The 19,487-nt window shown below is 40.1% G+C and overlaps 1 long non-coding RNA gene across 4 annotated transcripts in view; it reads left to right on the forward strand.

The window, feature by feature from the left end:
- Window positions 1-4,825: 4,825 nt before the first annotated feature.
- LOC139124551 (uncharacterized) overlaps window positions 4,826-19,487 on the forward strand; it is a 53,999-nt gene continuing 39,337 nt past the window's right edge. The window contains exons 1-3 of one of the 4 annotated variants that reach the window (XR_011549954.1): window positions 4,885-5,071; window positions 5,921-6,011; window positions 6,153-10,339. This is a non-coding gene — a long non-coding RNA (uncharacterized lncRNA). Of the gene's footprint in view, window positions 5,072-5,920; window positions 6,012-6,152; window positions 10,340-19,487 lie in introns of those variants that run through there. The other 3 variants (XR_011549955.1, XR_011549953.1, XR_011549952.1) reach the window with 3 other exon arrangements.

The raw sequence follows: 19,487 nt of genomic DNA on the forward strand, positions 1-19,487 counted from the left end.
ATTGATTTATTTGTTCAAGACTAACTCCGATTGAGTGATTTATGCAACAGAAACTCCTTTTGAGTGATTTGTACAAAACAGAATGTAATTGAGCGATTTGTACAAGACAAACTCTAATTGAGTGATTTGTGCAAGAAAAACTCCGATTAAGCGATTTGTACAAGACAAACGCCAATTGAGCGATTTGTACAAGACAAACTTCAATTGATTGATTTGTTCAAGACTAACTCCGATGGAGTGATTTATGCAACAGAAACTCCTTTTGAGTGATTTGTACAAAACAGAATCTAATTGAGTGATTTGTATCAAAACAAAAGCTGATCGAGCGATTTGTACAAGACAAACTCTAATTGAGTGATCCGATTGAGTAATTAATGCAACAGAAACTTCTTTTGAGTGATTTGTATCAAACCAAAAGCTGATCGAGCGATTTGTATAAAACAAACTCCAATTGAGTGATTTGTGCAAGAAAAACTCCAATTGAGCGATTTGTACAAGACTAACTCAAATTCAGCAATTTTTACAAGACTAACTCCAATTGAGTGATTTAAGCGACAGAAACTTCTTTTGAGTGATTTGAACAAATCAGAATCTAATTGAGTGGTTTGTATCAAAACAAAAGCTGATCGAGTGATTTATACAAGACAAACTCTAATTGAGTGATTTCTTCAAGACTTACTCCGATCGAGTGATTTATGCAACAGAAACTTCTTTTGAGTGATTTGTACAAAACAGAATCCAATTGAGTGGTTTGTATCAAAACAAAAGCTGATCGAGCGATTTGTACAAAACAAACTCCAGTTGAGCGATTTATACAAGACAAACTCTAATTGAGTGATTTATGCAAGACTAACTCAAATTAAGCAATTTTTACAAGACTAACTCCAATTGAGTGATTTATGCAACAGAAACTTCTTTTGAGTTATTTGAACAAATCAGAATCTAATTGAGTGGTTTGTATCAAAACAAAAGCTGATCGAGTGATTTATACAAGACAAACTCTAATTGAATGATTTGTGCAAGAAAAACTCCAATTGAGTCAATTGAGACAATTCATACATTTTTACGAGAAAAACTCTAATCGAGTGATTTCTGCAAGAGACACTCCGATTGAGTTATTTTGAGAACAGAAACTCCTCTTGAGTGATTTGAACAAAACAGAATCTAATTGAGTGGTTTGTGTCATCGCGCTGGTTCATTTCCTCACGCCGGCACAAATGTACGTGCTTAACTTAAAAGTGACGATTATGAAATTGAATGTATAACATATCGCGCGTGGTTGAAACCGCAACGCCAGTGGGGAGTCAATCCCCGTTTCACCATCAGGTCAAGACCACAACCAGACACAGGATGTCGGAGATAAAGTCGAACTTTATTACAACTACATGGCGATGCGGAGAGAGAGAGAGACGCATGTGCATAACAACTAAGTAAAGATTGAAGAGCTGACGCGAGAGGGCGACATAACAATGCAACAACACATAGTGGCGTGACCACTTTTATTCTCTACATAAGTCCGCACGCCTGAAAGAAAAATAAAGAAAAAAACTTAAAACTACGGTCAACTGCCTCAAGACACAAGGGGGAACGCGTACAACTCAAAGTCAAGAGTCAAGTACAGTCCTTGGCATCATTGGAGGTGTCAAGAAAGGGACTGCAACCTGGAAGTGGTCATGGAACATTGTTGTTACAAGCTGGCTGTCGGGTTGAAGATGAATGTCGCAAAGTCCAGAAGATGTGCTCCGGTGGACTGAAATCCATAGTGAAGACGTACAGTTTGCCAGATATGATCCACTGATGTTGACTTTCTGACTATTTTGTTACGAGAGATGATGGGGCAATAGTTAGCGATCTGACCCAGCATGAGTTCAATCAAATGGCGTTGACCTTTTGTTGTGTTGTCCGACGTGAAGCACAGGGGTGTCTTCGTCATCGTCGGTAAATCCTCTAAGAGGAAAAGACTTGGTTTTGGCTTTCCAAGTGGTGCTGTCTCCCAAGAACAGTCTAAAGTGTAGCTGAGATTTTGGCGCCAGCTTTCTGACTTACTCAGGCACCACTGCCTTGGAGCGTGGTGTAGCTCGAGAGTGTCCGAATGTCCGTGATACCCAGTAATATTATAGTTACTGACTGGGTTGTCCACCTGTGCGTGAAGTCTGGACGGCTGTTGGTATGGGAAAGGTCGGTTCGAAAAGCTTCATTATTTCGTAAATGGCGTGTAGTTCCGTAAATCACTGCCACCACGCCGGTGGGGAGACAATCCCCGTTTAGCCATCAGGTCAAGACCACAATCAGACACAGGATGTCGGAGATAAACGTCGAACTTTATTACGACTAGTACAAGACTAACACAACTACAACATATACGCATGCGCATAACAAATAAATAAAGAGTAAAGAGCCGACGCGAGAGGGCATCATAACAATGCAACAACACATAGTGGCGCAAGTATCCATAATCACACAGTCACCGACGGCCAAACACGGATTTCCAAAATTATCCGTTAATTGAACAGCCTCATCGAAAGAGTTCAGTAACTCCAACCCGTTTGATGGGCCAATGATCACATCAGAATGATCGACACCCGTAGCACTGGCAAGGTTGATCGTGTACGTAGCGCTGATTTCTGCTTGTCTAAAACGACGATTGCCTGCAAGTTCGGATCACCGAAGACTCATCAAACCAATGAATTTGATTTATATTGCAGTCAGAAATAGTTTCTATGAATTCCAGTGTGTGTTGATCGATAGCTGGAGTCATTGATTCGGCGGCAAGACGATATTTTCTTTCGACTCATGCTCAGGTATTTGGTTATCGCTCGGTGGATTGTCGCCAGCGATACGATGGCACGTTTTCGGCCGTAGATACGTTATCATCAAAAAGTTTTCTTCTGATTTCGTGTAAGTAAATACTTGGCTACCGCCTTTTGTAAAACTCGATATGTTGTCCACTACTCTGGTGCGTTCTCGCACTGGTCTATCACCGGCTGTCAGGGCCTGTTCTCTCGTACTTACAGCAGACACTGTGGCGCTGCTGATTTAGAGATTCCAGTCGTCGATGCAATTTCACCATAAGAAACACCTTTAAAGTGAAGTTCTAAAATGCGCCTTCGCGTCAGAAATGGCATCGGAAAACCACAATGCATTTAGTCGGTGGAAGTATGTACTGCGCATGCAGACAGGCACTTGTACAATGTTGCAATTGTCAACTATGCCGCCAAACTATTTTTGTAACCGCGACTGTTGTTATCATGTACCATATTCGCATTTCAGTTGTGGTATTGAAAATCACGCAAGAATTTTACTTGGCTGAAACATATGTTTTAATCTCACTGCATCATATTGCCCATTATTTTTGAACGAATCACAGGAATCGCTAATGTAACGGTACGTATTACATGTAATGCAGCTAGGAGTATAACGTTCACGTCGGTCGGTTAGGTGCCCACAGTCAGCTAAACAGTATCTACATGTTTACATAAACTTATCGCCAGCGCGGCGGCGTCTGGACAAATAATCGCAATCATACCAATCCATAATCCAATAACACTAGATCAAAATTTGTAAGACAATAGTTGTAAACATAGACACAAAACAGCACAGAACAGACAGTAAATAGACGGTACAAACAAAGTCAAATTCATGAAAGAAAGATCAACTCATAAGATTTCAAAGGAAACACACTGATGAATTCATGAAATGTATCAATATTCACATGAAGTTGAGCGTTCGATGATAGATGTAAAAGAGTGTAATTGAGACTGAAATATAAATGCACTCATTAAAATTTCCAGCAGGAATATCACACACAAAGCTTGATAGTGATATAAATTTGGCAACAATTTTTTTCATACTAATCCATCCCTTGTCTAAGCTCATGAAATCCCTTCCATATAGCAATAATGAAATCATCTTTTGCAACAAGCTTTTAAACCCCCGTTGGCGGAGATGGGTAATTGAGGGGGAGCTGCACCAAACACAGCGTACTTTGCTCAAAACTCACTTTTTTTGCGAATATTTATTTAATTTTAATTAATTTGTTGACTCAAGATTTAAATATTGGTTGTCAAGCAATCATAATATGCATGATACAAAAGTTAATTTATGTAAATCACTCAACTTCCTGCTCTTCTTTTTTCTCCGATTCTCAAGATTGCCAAAGAATTTAACTCAACTCTGGCTGGGCCAATTTTTACACAATTTTCACATTATGTTCTTTAAACACTACAAGTATTTTACTTGGCAATGCTGTAACATTTTGAATAAGAGGCATTGTAATTTTGCTAATTATGTTTTTAATCACTTTTTTTAGTGTCAGCATTTCAACCCTTGCCATTTTAGAATTAGGATTGATAATGTAAAATAGAAGTAGTTTTTTTCTACATATACTTTTCTTTCAAATTAAATATTACATTTCAGAAAGTAGCATCAATGTTAGAGAGGCCAAAGCTTAAATCGGTCTCACATGACAAAGTAATGTTTGTGGATGTCTCTTATTTTTAGTTGAAAGCAAACATTAAGCTGATAACTGAGATTTTGAAAGAAAAACTGTTTCTTAGTAAGCTGTTTTAATTTTAAGTTGAACAAAAGTCAAGCCTTTTTAATAAAACATCACTAAATATCATGATTTCGCCAAAATTGTGTCACACTAAAACAGGTCAAATCTTGATATTCCACTGTCTTTATTCGTAAAATGATTACCTTTAAAGCAGTATTTTTTATTGCAATTGATTTGAAAATCCCCCTTGTATAATGTGTTGTCAAAAAAATAAATGATTCTGTCACACGAGCGCCGAATATAATACATCCGATTTTGAATATTTTGTGAATTTTGCCAATGCTTAGCGCGTGTCAAAAATGCGCCCTCTACGGCGTAAGGGGCCGTGCTTTCGCTTAATGGGGTACACGGCAATGAAAAAAGCCTTTTTTCGATTGGTTGGCGCTCCAAGAATATCGCATTTTGAACCAATCAAATCACTTAATACATGTCTTAACAACCAAAATAATGTGTTGTGAGGCCATCAAGAAAAATCAAGGAGGATGAACGCTCCACGAAGCCGAAACCGTAAACAAGGTAAATATTCATTGACTTAGACTTCTCGCTTCGACGCAATAGCGTTGATCGCGATTTCGGGTTTGTTACTAAATATAGCTGCACGCGCGCGACTTTCGGACAAATATGCTGAAATTCGGACAAATTTTGTCGTTGTATGCGCGGCTGTTGTTGCATCTTGTAGTCTCAGTCATCAATTCATACGAATAAGTGAGACGCTAAATAGCCTTTCTAACACTAGCAGGTTTTATTTTCGTCGTTTATGCGGAAAATGGGGACAAATGTTTATTTATGCATATTAATGAGAGAGAACAGTGACGTCATTTGCGATCAGCGCTATGGGCCGTAAATATATAGAATATATTATTAACTGTTAAATAAATGAATTTTATGCAATTTTATCTGGAAATGAGAAAACGCGACCACATTTTCGGGTAGCGATGATGCTCGAGCAAGTGCTTTTGGAGATCCAATATGGCGTCTTACGGTGACAGAGTCGGCAGTTCAAGTGACGAATGCATGTAAATGCAAGCTGAACACGACAGAATTTGGCGCTATGCAAGGAATTATTCTATGAAAAATATGTTCAAATTATGTATTCGGCAAGAGATTCTGAATTTTATGCTCTTACATTGCTCGATATTTGCACATATTCTGACCCATGTGCTAAAATCGCGATGGCAAACTGAGAAGCTGTCGAATGATCGAGGTCACTTCACACACGTATTACGCCTCTGTATCCCGTCAAAGTTTGTCGAGTCAAGTGAACATGTAAGCCGTTGCTATGAAATTTAAACACCTTAATGAGCAGTCAAAAACATCTTCTTTAGTTCTTTGGCCTTACTGTAGTTTTATTACTTTTTTGTTCAGTTCAGTCGAAGCAATGTGGACTGCAGTGATGTGTACCAGGCCCGAGTTGCTAGGCGATAGTGTTGCTCTGTGCAAATTGCAGTCACTGACGGTAAGCTTAAGGATACTTATCGTCCGATATTGTGAATATTTGAAGAATATAGACATGTCTTTGTAATTTCAATGTCATTAAAAGTAAATTATAAGAAGTTACAAAAGTAAGGAATTTTATCTCCTGCAAACGTTCACACAGCGCCGCCTGTGGCGGGGGTCAAGAGGTCATCGTGTGGGCTTGTACCATCCTCTTTTGCCCTGAGACGTCCTCCAGGCAAGACTGCCATTTCGGCAGCTGGACCTCATCTGAACTTTAACAACGGTAACGGTATTTATAACATTCCTTTCTTCACAAGAAACCATGCCCCTATCTGTGTAGTACTTTTGGGGAATTCTTTCATACGCCGTCTAGGAAAATACACGCGCCGGAACTCACTCATTTTTTTCCTGTTTGTTCGAAGCGTGTTTGTGAGAGGTACCAACGGAGGTAACTTTCTCGGAGGACATCGTACGGGAGAGACGTTTCGCCAGATTTTGTATTTTCGGCATCGGTACAAACGATCTCTGCAGTGTGCATGATTCACCAGAGGCTATTGCTCATAGGATTATTTTATTCATGCAGAATCTCCATCGGCATTTCAACGTTCGAATATTTTCATTAGTTGTACAGAAAACATCCGGGACTTCAATGCACGTGTAGACGCCCTGTACAAAAACTTGTGAGGGAGGCTTTGGCGGGAAATCCCTTTGTGTTTTCTGGTCACATGTCGGGTTATGGCGGTCATCGCTACAAGTATTCTACAGTGACGGGGTACACTTTAACGCGCCGGGTATGCGCCGGGATTATCGGAGTGTACGAGGTGCTTTACTTCGCGCTTGTCGAGCATTGGCATCTTTTTAATTTTTTTTAAAGTTTTAGCTGTGGTCGAAGTGTCGACAGAGTGGCATCAAACCAGGACATGGGAATCATGTGTGTGAATCTTGCTACATACTTCTCCCCACGCGGCTTGTTCAAGTTGTTGCTGTGCTTACAGCCCATTACAGGTCCCCAATGTCGGTTGTTGCTGTTTTTACAGCTTGTTCATTTTCCACTTCGGTGGAATGTCAGCTGCTCTTGTAGTGCTGTTTTTTCCACATTGTTGGATTCAGCTGTGTCATTCAACTTGTTTTTTCCCTCAGTTGTAGGGGCCCCTTCATTGTTGGGACCGGCTGGGCATGCAACTTTGACATTTTGGCTGCGGAAGGGGTGGATGTATTTTCAGGGCAGCGTCCCTGAGTGGATTCTCCATGCCTTGGATCTTGCTACCACTCAACCAGAGCTTTTCTTTTCCTCATCACCTGTAGTCGTGCACATGTCCAATTGAGGGAGCGTTGCAATTTCAGTTTTCTGTCTTAGATTTGCAGTAGTTTAGCATGTGACCAGCTGTCGTAAGTTTGGAATGGTTTGGTTTATTGTAAACTATTCAGTGGAACTCAGGTAATTTCCTTTTGCTGCCTAGTTTTCCTTTTCTTAGCTCATAGCCATGGCTTGAAGCAAAAAGGTAGCACAGAAGAAGGCAGCCAGCTCCAGTGCCTCAAGTAAAAGAGCAGTTACAGGTATGGCTCCTGCCAATGGTAGTTGTCTTCAGCAGCAGACAGTTAACAGCATCATTGTCATCAGCTTCTACAACAGTGGCAAGGGCTTCAACTCAGCTTGAGATCTTCACAGTCAAAACAGCCTACTTGAGATACCACAGCATCAACAACAGGCATATCTGCAGAACACTATCCATAACACGGTCCTTTTAATCAAAAGGCAGATGTAGAGTCACGCTGACATCACTCCATGTAGGTAACAATTACCTTATCCACAAATGGGGCTAAAGTAAGTATATGATACCTGTTTTCACCTACAGGTAAAAACAGTTTGTTAAGGCAAATGACGTATGCACGTCTTTTGGAGCATTCATATGCTGTCAGTCTGAGGGATTCTATGCAAAGTAATTTCTGTCAGTTCAAATTTATGAGAGCAGTAGTAGTAGAGATATCATAAATTTGCGGTGGACTTCATGTCCGCGAGAGACTTGTCGCCCAACATTGGGTTACAACTAGTGTGCTTTTTCATTACCATTACTAGTTATGTGTTCAAGATCAGCCAGTTCACATTTATCAAGATTGTACTTCATAAAGTTTGCTTGCTGTACATTTCATTGCTGTGGTCAACTTTTGCTGCAACAAAGTGGCGTCAGACTGAGTCATGCGAATTATGTTTGGCAGCCCTGCTTATTGCTTCCCATTAAGCTGGATTTTGCTGGGCTTACAGCCCATTACAGGTTCTCAATGTGGGGTGTTGCTGTGTTTACAGCATTTTCACTTTTTCCCTTTGTGGAATTTAGTGTGTTTTTCAGCTGGGTTTTCCCCTCATGGTTGGATTCGGCTGTGCTGGTCCACTATGTTGGGTGTTGCTGTATGTTCAGCTTTTGCATTTTTCCCTTGTGGAATTTCCCTCATGGTTGGATTTGGCTGTGCTGGTCCAATATGTAGGGTGTTGCTGTGGGTACAGCGTCTTCCCTTTGTGGAATTTGTTTCCCAGCTGTGTTTTTCCCCCACATTGTTGGATCGGCTGGGTCAGCAGCAGTGTCATTTTATCCGCTTGTCATATGTGGGAGGCAGTGTCAGCATGTTACTGCCAGGGCTCCTTTAATGGTTTTCCAATGTTTGATTCTGTCTGCCACTCAACCTATTAGCTATGTAATAGGTATAATGCAACCACATTATTGAGACTCTGTCGAATTCTTTTCCTGCCTAGTTCTCCCTTTGTTTTCACCAACAGGCATGGCTCATGGAAAAAAAAGTGTACAAAAAGAAGAAGGCAGCTAACCTCATTGCCACTCAGCATATTCAAATCCTGCATCAGACAGTAGGGCTACAAGGCAACAATCAACAACATCAACTTTACAAAATGGACATATATTTTTGTTTTCAGTTATTCTTTAGGATATATAAGTTTATCCTCTCTAGATCAATATGAAGCTGTATTATTGTTCATAAGACTTCAAAGTTATAGTAATGGCTCATCTATCTTGCTATGTCTTGCACATATATTTACAAAGGCAAGCCTTCCAATAACCAATCAGAGGTTTCAGATGTTGGGAATCTACTTGCCAGTTGAAGACCCAGTTTTAGTACAGCAACTGTGCGCCGTGCGTGGTACAGAGTCAAATGTTGTAAGCCAGCTTCCCCTTTCAAGTAGAGTCAATTTAACGGGAAATCAGCTGTGTTTTCTGGTTTGGCAGTGTGATAATTTTTTAACCTTCCTTTATCAATATGAGTGCATTACTGCTACTTTAAAAACAGGCTCTCCAGCAATCATCCAGAGGTTCTGGACGTATGAAGTCTATTTGCCTAAATAGTCGTTGGGTACAATCAGTTAAGTTGTGAAACAAGTATATATATAGGTCATCAGTTAAGGCCAAGTTTGGCATAGTAACTGTTTGCAGGGGCTGCAGTAAGTTGTGCCATTCTGGCTTATTATCTGATGTCCCGAAAAATGTTCAAGTGACAACATATAAGAAGCAAGTATGCTTTGTAGGGTGGGGAGGAAGCTGGTTAGAAATATGTTTATAAAGTTCAGGAAGTTTTTTCGGGTCATAACCAGAAACGATCGTAAAACTTCGGGATGTGAAAAATACGCTCGGGAAATGACATGTTTTTATCGATATCTCGCGATCCGCGCAGAGTTGCCACATCAAATATCAACCGTTGGCATTAAAAAAATGTGTTTTAAAAATGTTACCAAGTGGGAGTGCCTCTTTAATATGTTCGAATTATATCTTCTTCAATTACATATTTTTGCAGCTATATTTGCCATTTTGGTCTGGCTGACCTGAGGTTTGTTGTCAAAGATTTCCTCCTTCATCAACATGTGTCGCAAAACGTTATTGTCTACATAACACGAAGGAGCTCTATCAGCTGCCAGGTGGCTTGTTTTAAATTTTCAGAGAAACGTCTTCAATTTCCTATTTTTATGAAGCTTCCTAATTTTTTTATGGAAAAAACTTACAGAAATAGTCCACAGTATTGATTCCATAACTTATTCATGTTGTGTTGACATGAAGAAAATTAATAAATATTTGTGAAAAGATTTTCTGATTTTTGGCGATTTTATACCTACAGGAACTAAGAATATGTGTGGTGATTTTGTGAGCATTTCATATGGTAAACTGTATTTGGTGTTAAAATGTGGTAAAAGAATCATAAGAAATCACAGCTGAAGGTGATTTTAGCAGGCTTGGTTTCCAACAAATATTCCAAACTTTTTTCAATGTTTGAGAGAGTATCAGGGTTATAAATAGCTCTTACACTTCCTGTCATTGTATCTCTTTAAATAAACATTGTTGATATATATATATTTTGAGGACATGTTTTTATCGATATCTCGCGATCCGCGCGCAGTCGCCATGTCAAATATTGACTGTTGGCATTAAAAAAATATGTTTTAAAATGTTACCAAGTGGGAGTGCCTCTTTAAATTAAGATCATAGATAGGAAAAATTCTACTCAATATCAAAGCTATTAAAAAAGATTTTGCGGAACAAATGTTTTGACCAAAATAGCAAAATTGCCCCAGAAATACAAAATTGCAGATTTCATCCTGATTTTAATATATCATATTAAGATAAACCCTACAAACCTGTATACCAAACATCAAAGATATCAAATGTGTAGTTTTTGAGAAATACATTTTTTGACCAAAAATGACAAAAATTGCCCAAAAAATACAAAATCCCAAATATCATTAGAATTTGAATACATCACATTTTGATCAACCTTATGAACCTGTATACCAAATACCAAAGGCATCAGATGAGTAGTTTTTGGAGAAAAAAAAAATTGATCACTGAAAAATTGGGAAAATTGCCCCAATATTACAAATACTAAAAATTCGCTACAATTTTTACAAACTTGACTGAGGTCATCCTGAGGAACATGGATACCAATATCAGAAAAATAGATTTTTTCATTAAAAACTAAAAAAAAATTACCCAAAAATACAAACACACAAATATCATCCACAGTTGTACACACCTAATTTAGAATACCTAAAGGAACCTGCACACCAAGTTTCAACCCAATCTGACCAATGGTTACAAAGTTTTAGCAATTTGCAGGGTTTTTCCTTTTTCCCCCTAATTTGCATATTTTTGGCACTGGTATGTTCATTTGAACAAATTCACATCTCCACCCCTAGGTGCACCTGTACATCAAATACTAAGACAGTAGGTGCTGCGTTTTAGGTGTTTTTGATGTGGACGGACATACATACATACATACATACATACATACATACATACATACATACATACAGACATGCAAATGGCATGCAAATGAACTGATTCAGCTTATACGATTACCTCACATTGGTATACCAAATGTGAGCTAAAATAGTGACAATATCACTGTTCGCTCCCACATAGTTATCAAAACAATCCAACAATTGTATGAAACATGTCATACATACAGACACTGTCAGACAGACTAACATATACACAGACTGGCACAGAGTGATGACATTGGCCCCCAAAGTATGCCTTGGCCCATGAAGAGCGATAAAGATATAACAAACAGCTGAATGTATTGATAAAATGGTTAAGTATAGGCCTACAGGCACTGAGGGTGAATATGTTACAGCAATTTGATTAGTTTCTTTTCCTTTTCTACTTCTGTGATAGTTTTTAAGAATAATCTGCAAGGCAGTTTATGTATTCACACAAATATGTTCAAAGCAGAACTAACGCACCATCCGGGCTCGCCTCAGGTACGCCTGAGGCGCGTCTCAGACCACACAGGTTTGTCCTCAATAGCTCATTATCTCCAACTGGAAATTCTCATTATGTTGACATGTAAATTATCCAGCGATAACTGTCCCAGCCACACTGTGTGGTTACACTGAGCACGAGTAAGACAAGTGTCTACCTAACTTTTCAGACGTAAATTTCTGGACTGTAGACTGGCCAACAATTTGTTGCACTTGCAGTTCAAGCATATTAAATCTACACACCTTCACATCAAAGGAAAGCTTGTGAACCACTTTGTTGAAGGGTCAAATCTCTGTACAACTTTGTAGCAAACAACGTAAACTTAGCATGTGTCTTGTGTACAGTGATCGCCATCGATCGTTTTACGATGCCACAAAAACGAATTGGTATTAATTGCCCTCCAATTTATTTAGCTTCGTTCGCCGTAAATTTCCCTGAGCCAGACCATGATCACTGACTGTGGCCAGACTTCCTTTTCTTGTCAGGAGCGACAAGATGAAGGCCAATTTGTTGTGTGGTTCACGTAAATTATTTGACAAATGCATCGCCATTTAAATTGGCTCAAACAATGATTTGATCACAAATCTCGGAGAGTTACGAAGGCAACCTGTTGTAAACGATGATTCAGTGATTGTGAATCGGTATTACCATGGAGGATTAGAGAACGCGTTATTCTACAAATACCGACCTACGTTAGTTTTTGTACAAGTAATGAAATACATCTATTTCAGTTCAACAGTAAAACCTCGCGTTCTTCTAGACATGTTGAAACCAGAAGCGACATAGTTCTTTTTTGACGACCATTGGCATTGTGTTGAAGTACTGCGGTATGACAGGCCATGCCGTATTCAGCTTGGTTGTGTTCATTTACACGACCCATCAGTTGTATATTCGAAATGGCAAGTTTGGCGATGGTGTAATTTTTCAAGTAAAGTAGAGCTTGTCAAAATCTTTCTCACTTTCTTTCATTTCCTGACGCCCGCATCGTATCAATGTGTCTCATTATCAATCCTCGACATCGATAAAAAAACGAGTATCTCTTGAACTCTCTTTCATTTTCCAACCATCGTATCAATGTGTCTCATTTTCAATCCCCATCATTGCAAGCTCCTGGTTTATTTAGACAAAATAATGAGTTATAGACGTAGGAATATGACGCGAGGTCAACAGTTCGGAACTTGGAGTGTTGTACGTTATTGACAAGACTCCCGTGACCGGCTGCCATTAGGGAGCATACCGCGGTATCAAAGTTTACCTCACATAAACATTCATTGATCGCTCTAAAATAACATATTAAATTAAGATTTGGTAAAAATCTTTTTAAAATTCCTCATCTTGAGTGTTTTTGAGAGAGAAAACCTCAACCACAGATGACGATATTGATCGAGCTTTCATTCAGAGTGGCCGGTGCAGTCAACGCGATGCTCCGGGGCGACCGATTTGAATCGCCGTTTCAACTTCAAATCACTTTCAAACTATAAACATAAGTCTTTATTTTCCCGCAAAATACCCTCAAAAAATTCCGAAGTCTGTCATTTCCGTCACGTGGTGGCACATAACCTGTCACAAAAAACATCGTGTGTTGAGGAAAAAATGCAGGTCTCTCTCTCCCTTCCATCCAGCGAACCAGACCAAATTAAGTATTCACGATATACAGTCCGGGTCAGCTCCAAAATTGGAGACTTATTATGATAATGTATTCCGGCATTCAGCCAATCATCGACCAGATTACATCATTAATAAAGTACAGGTCACGCTGGGTCACAAATTACCCACCAAGTGTGATCGGCAGTTATGGGCCGCTTATTAAGCCCCTGTCTTGTGAATTTCGACGAATTTCGACAGTCAACATAATCCACGTGTTCTGCAGAAGGTCATGTCCAACAAGGAGTCCGATTAGTGAACAAATATTCGAAATATTGACGATTCATTTCTACCCCCAGTTTATCGATTTCGCTCAAGTACCGAGAATCATTTTGTGGATGTTCGTCATCTCTATTAGAAATACTGTTATAAAGGTTATTTGTGTAGGTACGCGTATAACATTTTGCAAGAAGAAGAGCAATGTCAGAGCTTTAAAACGATACCTGTTTGTAGTTGTCAAACGCAGACTAAAAATGGTACGCGATTTTGAAAATGTGTTGACAGAGTGGCCACACAACTGTTCCCCATACGGTAGAATTTGTATCGCTGCCATCTCCGATACAAATGGGGTATTCTGAACGATCTGTGTAGGTACACGATTTATATTTCGCAGGACTTCAAGCCAGAGTCTAGGAATCACAGCGATGTATGGGGTTTGGTTGTCTTGGCCAGAATAAAACTGGTACGCGATTTTGAAATTGTGTTTTGACAGAGTGGCCACACAACTGTTCGACATTATGACAGAATACGGCGCGGGAGTTCGACACAGTAGAGAGGTTCGGCTACACGTTTTACGTGAACGTGAACGCGTAGAATCCACGTTGGCGTTGGCGTACACGTTCGCGTGCAAAAGTCTGTTTGGCTACGCATTACGCCAACCGTTCTTGTGGCACGCGCAAGAAATGATTCGGCCCGGCTTTGGTCCGCGTAGTCTGTTTCCGCATCACAGGGATAGCTCAATGGTTTGCCCGTATGCCGCAAATCGACGAAGAAATTGCACATAAAAATAACGAAAATACATGAATATCTTTGAGGATGTCACTATCATATATCCAACTAACAACTGCATAAATGATTCACAGTTTTTACCATGTTTTGATACCAAAAGATGAGAATAAATTTACACGTTTACAAATTACGTGAAAACAGCTGTCTCCACGTAAATACGCGACCCCGGCTCCGTGTACGTGAAGAACGTACGCACAAGTCGATGACATCATCGCAGAAATTCGTGACGTTACGCGTTCACGTTGGCGTAAAACGTGCAGCCGAACCTCTCTATTATGGCGTACGTAACGAAGGACGCATGTGGAGGTTGCCAGGAAATACAATTTTTACTGATGGCGCGCTGGCCGCTGATTGGCTAATGAGAGGGGGAAATATTATGGTATAGCGTCTCCAATTTTGGAGCTGACCCGGACTGATATAGTTGTTGACCCGGTTTCATCGAAAGGTCGCTCTAATCATATGCAAATTTCCGCTGCATGCCGTGCTACATAGATGATGTCATTATTTAGTCCTTACATGGATCTGAATTGGGTTCAAAGGGCAAAGAATGAATTATTTGTCAGTGACTTCCTGAGCGACTTGTGTAGTTTACAGTTAGGCCTTATATACAAATGATTGCCCAAATACGACATCGGATTATGGGGATGAAGATGTAAGTTTTTTTAAGAGACGTCAATGCCGTTATCGGTGAAGTTCACAGTAGAGAAAATCGCGAATCGTAGCAACAATATCTTAAAGTCTTGAGCACCGAAGTCGGACTGTCACCACCGTTTTGAATATCCCTATGAAATATTGCCAAGTGATTAGCCGTCGTAGTATCGCAAAGTGCATCAGATCATTGTGCAGTTTGTTTATAAAAAAACACAGTGGTGTGCGCAGTCAGAGACAAAACACCATGTACCACCACTAGCCAGTCCGGGTCAGCTCCAAAAGTGGAGACTCATTATGATAATGTATTCCGGCATTCAGCCAATCATCGACCAGATTACATCATTAATAAAGTACAGGTCACGCTGGGTCACAAATTACCCACCAAGTGTGATCGGCAGTTATGGGCCGCTTATTAAGCCCCTGTCTTGTGAATTTCGACGAATTTCGACAGTCAACATAATCCACGTGTTCTGTAGAAGGTCATGTCCAACAAGGAGTCCGATTAGTGGACAAATATTCGAAATATTGACGATTCATTTCTAGCCCCAGTTTATCGATTCGCTCAAGTACCGAGAATCATTTTGTGGATGTTCGTCATCTCTATTAGAAATACTGTTATAAAGGTTATTTGTGTAGGTACGCGTATAACATTTTGCAAGAAAGAAGAGCAATGTCAGAGCTTTAAAACGATACCTGTTTTGTAGTTGTCAAACGCAGACTAAAAATGGTACGCGATTTTGAAAATGTGTTGACAGAGTGGCCACACAACTGTTCCCCATACGGTAGAATTTGTATCGCTGCCATCTCCGATACAAATGGGGTATTCTGAACGATCTGTGTAGGTACACGATTTATATTTCGCAGGACTTCAAGCCAGAGTCTAGGAATCACAGCGATATATGGGGTTTGGTTGTCTTAGCCAGAATGAAACTGGTACGCGATTTTGAAATTGTGTTTTGACAGAGTGGCCACACAACTGTTCGACATTATGACAGAATACGGCGCGGGAGTTCGACACAGTATGGCGTACGTAACGAAGGACGCATGTGGAGGTTGCCAGGAAATACAATTTTTACTGATGGCGCGCTGGCCGCTGATTGGCTAATGAGAGGGGAAAATATTATGGTATAGCGTCTCCAATTTTGGAGCTGACCCGGACTGCTAGCAGAGGCCGTTCATTTTGCGTGAACGTCGCGATAGTAACTATTCAATATAAAAGGATTTACATGTACTTTCTATGAATAAAGTTACATTGCTTTTGCCCATGTGTAGTCTTGTTGCATTGCTGAGTTAAATTTCATTGACCAGGGAACCTATCACGGTTGAAGCAACCCGATTTGACAGACTTTCAAAATTGAAGAAAATGTGCTGGAGAGAAAACGGTAGATACTGTGACAGACGCCCGTCATGTACTAGACGTCATAATTAATGCCGTCATTTCTAACTCTTATTTTAGTATACAGTTATCAACTTACGTCGAGGTTTACAATGTGCGTCTCATTTCTAGTTGTTGTATGTGTCATCTGACCTCGAGCAGTTAGCCTACTTCGGCAATATTTCCGATCTAACAGACAGTGCTGCAGTGTTTCCTTGAATGAAATTCAAAGTCACTAAATTTCTAATTTGCCGACTTGCTGACGAAATTACGGTAGATGCATATTCTTAGATAGCTGCAGTACAGTACGTACGTAGCAAAACCAGATCCGGTTTTGCCGCCCGACCCAAATACCCAGGCATAGAGTGACAGTGGGGGATTGCCAAAAACTTCAAGGCCTCGATGTTCTTTTATCGAACATGTGTAACGAAATTCTGTACGGAGAATGCACACAAGGTTTCGGTTTTCCGACAGTTTCAGTGTATTAGCTCATTATTATGTTGAAATACAGCATGAATGGTTGTTGCTGCTGGCGGGGAATCAATGTCACAAATCACGTTCAAACTGTCAGCCAGCCTGTAGTACTAGCTGCCAGCTGTCGTCGACGGCTTTTGGTAGTAATTCTACGTCCGGGCGAGCTTTCGTTCAGGGACGTCCCGAAATCGATTTTCAAACACATGCAAGGCCAGTGTTCCTGTATTTTTGTAAGAATATAGTAAATTGTAGATAAAGCCAGACCTTTTTTATTGCCTACAATGTCGCCTTGTACGCCGCGTCCGAGTCTCGACCTTGACATGGCACAAGACATTAATTTGCGCGCGTCATACAGATGATACCATTATTCATCTGGGGGCTTTCCGACTGAAGTGAGCACATAGATTTTTCTCCAGAAACCTACGACGAAAAAGACAGTCTAAATGAAAAAAATTCAAGCATAAGATCAATTGGATAGAATGCTGAACTGCTGCAGCTTTTAAATGCTAATTAATGGCATAGTTTGTTTTTTGCATTCAACGCATCCAATCGAGCAAGTAAACTTGGTTTGACCTTTTATAAAAAGTTTGACAATGTATTTTTGGTTGGTCTCCGGCTCGAAGCCAGTGACGTTTCCGGACTTCAGTTTCTGAGAGCCACGTCAAATCGCCACGATCAGCGGACGCAAAATTATTATTTTCAAATAGCCATCACGAAAAATTTACGGGAAATGAGAAAACCTGGCGAGAAAAAAGGCATGGTATCAATGGTGTTGATATACCTTTTCAAGCCATCAAGAACCAACTGCTCAGCTCGCCCGAATTAAATTCATGAATATGTTGGGCGAGGCAACGTTAGTAATTTTTTTTCTGCAAACGTAGAAAGACCTGCACTTTGTACTGAAAGGAATAGTTGGCAAATCTTTTCCGAAACTGAAAAACATAGCTGAAGATATAGCCATCTCTCAGTCAGTGCGGCCGTGGCAAGCCGACAATGGGGACAGAGCATTTTCAAACGAAAACGGCATTGCGCATTGTCAATGAAAGGCGATGACTTAGTTTTTAAAGTTGAAGAAAATGCTCAAAATTTTGGTTGTGTTAGTTAATCAATCGAAATTATTTCTTGTTCCAATTGATAAAATCATAGACAGTCTCGATTCTACCATCAATTAATCGATATGTACAGACTAAATCGACAATGGATCCGAAGATGCACATAAAATGTACAACGCAATGTACGCGGTACGTACGTGTACATCTCAAACAACGGGCGAGTTGGTTTCGGCCCAGTGGGAATAGGGCGATCCGGCGAGTTGCTTCTGGGCGGGTTCAAGTTGGAAAAAGTGCTAGTTAGTCATTCGTACAAAACGGTCATCAAAACTTCAGGAAAATAGGAAATCAATGAAATTTACTGAGCAATTCAACAAAGACTTGGTGATACACATAGGTAAAAGCAATGTAACTTATTCATAAAAAGTCAATCCTTTATTTGGGTTATTTCCATCGGTCACGCAAAATGAATGGCCTATGCTTTATAAGACACCCCGCGGTTTTGATAAACAAACTAAAAGATGATCATGGACAGAGCAATACTGCTGTCCGCTGATCAATTGTCTATATATGGATATTCCCAGCAGTTTCCCTATGTATATTGGGACTGTGATGTTCCTAGTTTTATTGCACCAGATGACATCGAATACACTCCACGGTCTATTGACTCGGCGTAATTATGTCACCGCCATTGCAAGAGAGGGCCGGAGAGTAACAAAAACTTCATTCTCCAGTGAGCATTTTAGCCAGTGTTCTATTATTCAACGTATAACAAGAAACTTTAGCAGTGCCTCCGTCATTTTGTAAACGAAAAATTCAGACCTCCGTCCAGCTCCGCAGCTCCGAGTTATTCTCGACGATTGCTATGGAAACTGGCCGTTTTCCGAGAAAAGGGAGCATGATTCCTCGTAGGCAGACTTTTGCTGTTTCACAATTCGACAAAGAGGAATGATTTGCAATATGTCACCTATACATCATGTAGCAGCTAATCACAAGATTGATCGGTCGCGTGATACTTCGGACTTCACTGAGTTTGACAGAAAAAAATGCCTGTTTTTTGTGGGGTTTTTTTTGGCACCAGTTAGTTCCACGTGAGAATCATTACGTTACCAGAAAAAGACGGAGGTTTTTTATGTTCGGCCCCAATTGCTATTCGGACCAGGAAGAATTTTGAATGTGGGATATAGACTCACTTGTAAAATATTGACAGAAGCGGACTTACGTTTTTGGTTTTCGGTTGTAATAATTTGGCATGGGGACAGTTTTGAAAGTCAGACTTTTATCGGGTATGGACAGTTATGTTAAACAATACTGGTAAAAGACGTAACGCCATAGTTTTTGGCCGCAATACATGTGGTGCGGCAACAGTTCTGAGCTGGATAATTGTAAAATATCGCAACCATTTTCAAAACATGACGACATGAGAAATATGTGGTGACGTACTTGGACGTAATCTTTATGCAGTGAAATAACTTTCAAAGTTGGAGAACGGTTCACATTTAATACCACAGACTTCAGGAATAAGCATAACCGAG

Source organism: Ptychodera flava, assembly GCF_041260155.1.
Source record: "Ptychodera flava strain L36383 chromosome 23 unlocalized genomic scaffold, AS_Pfla_20210202 Scaffold_24__1_contigs__length_23054250_pilon, whole genome shotgun sequence".
Taxonomy (NCBI): Eukaryota; Metazoa; Hemichordata; class Enteropneusta; family Ptychoderidae; genus Ptychodera; species Ptychodera flava.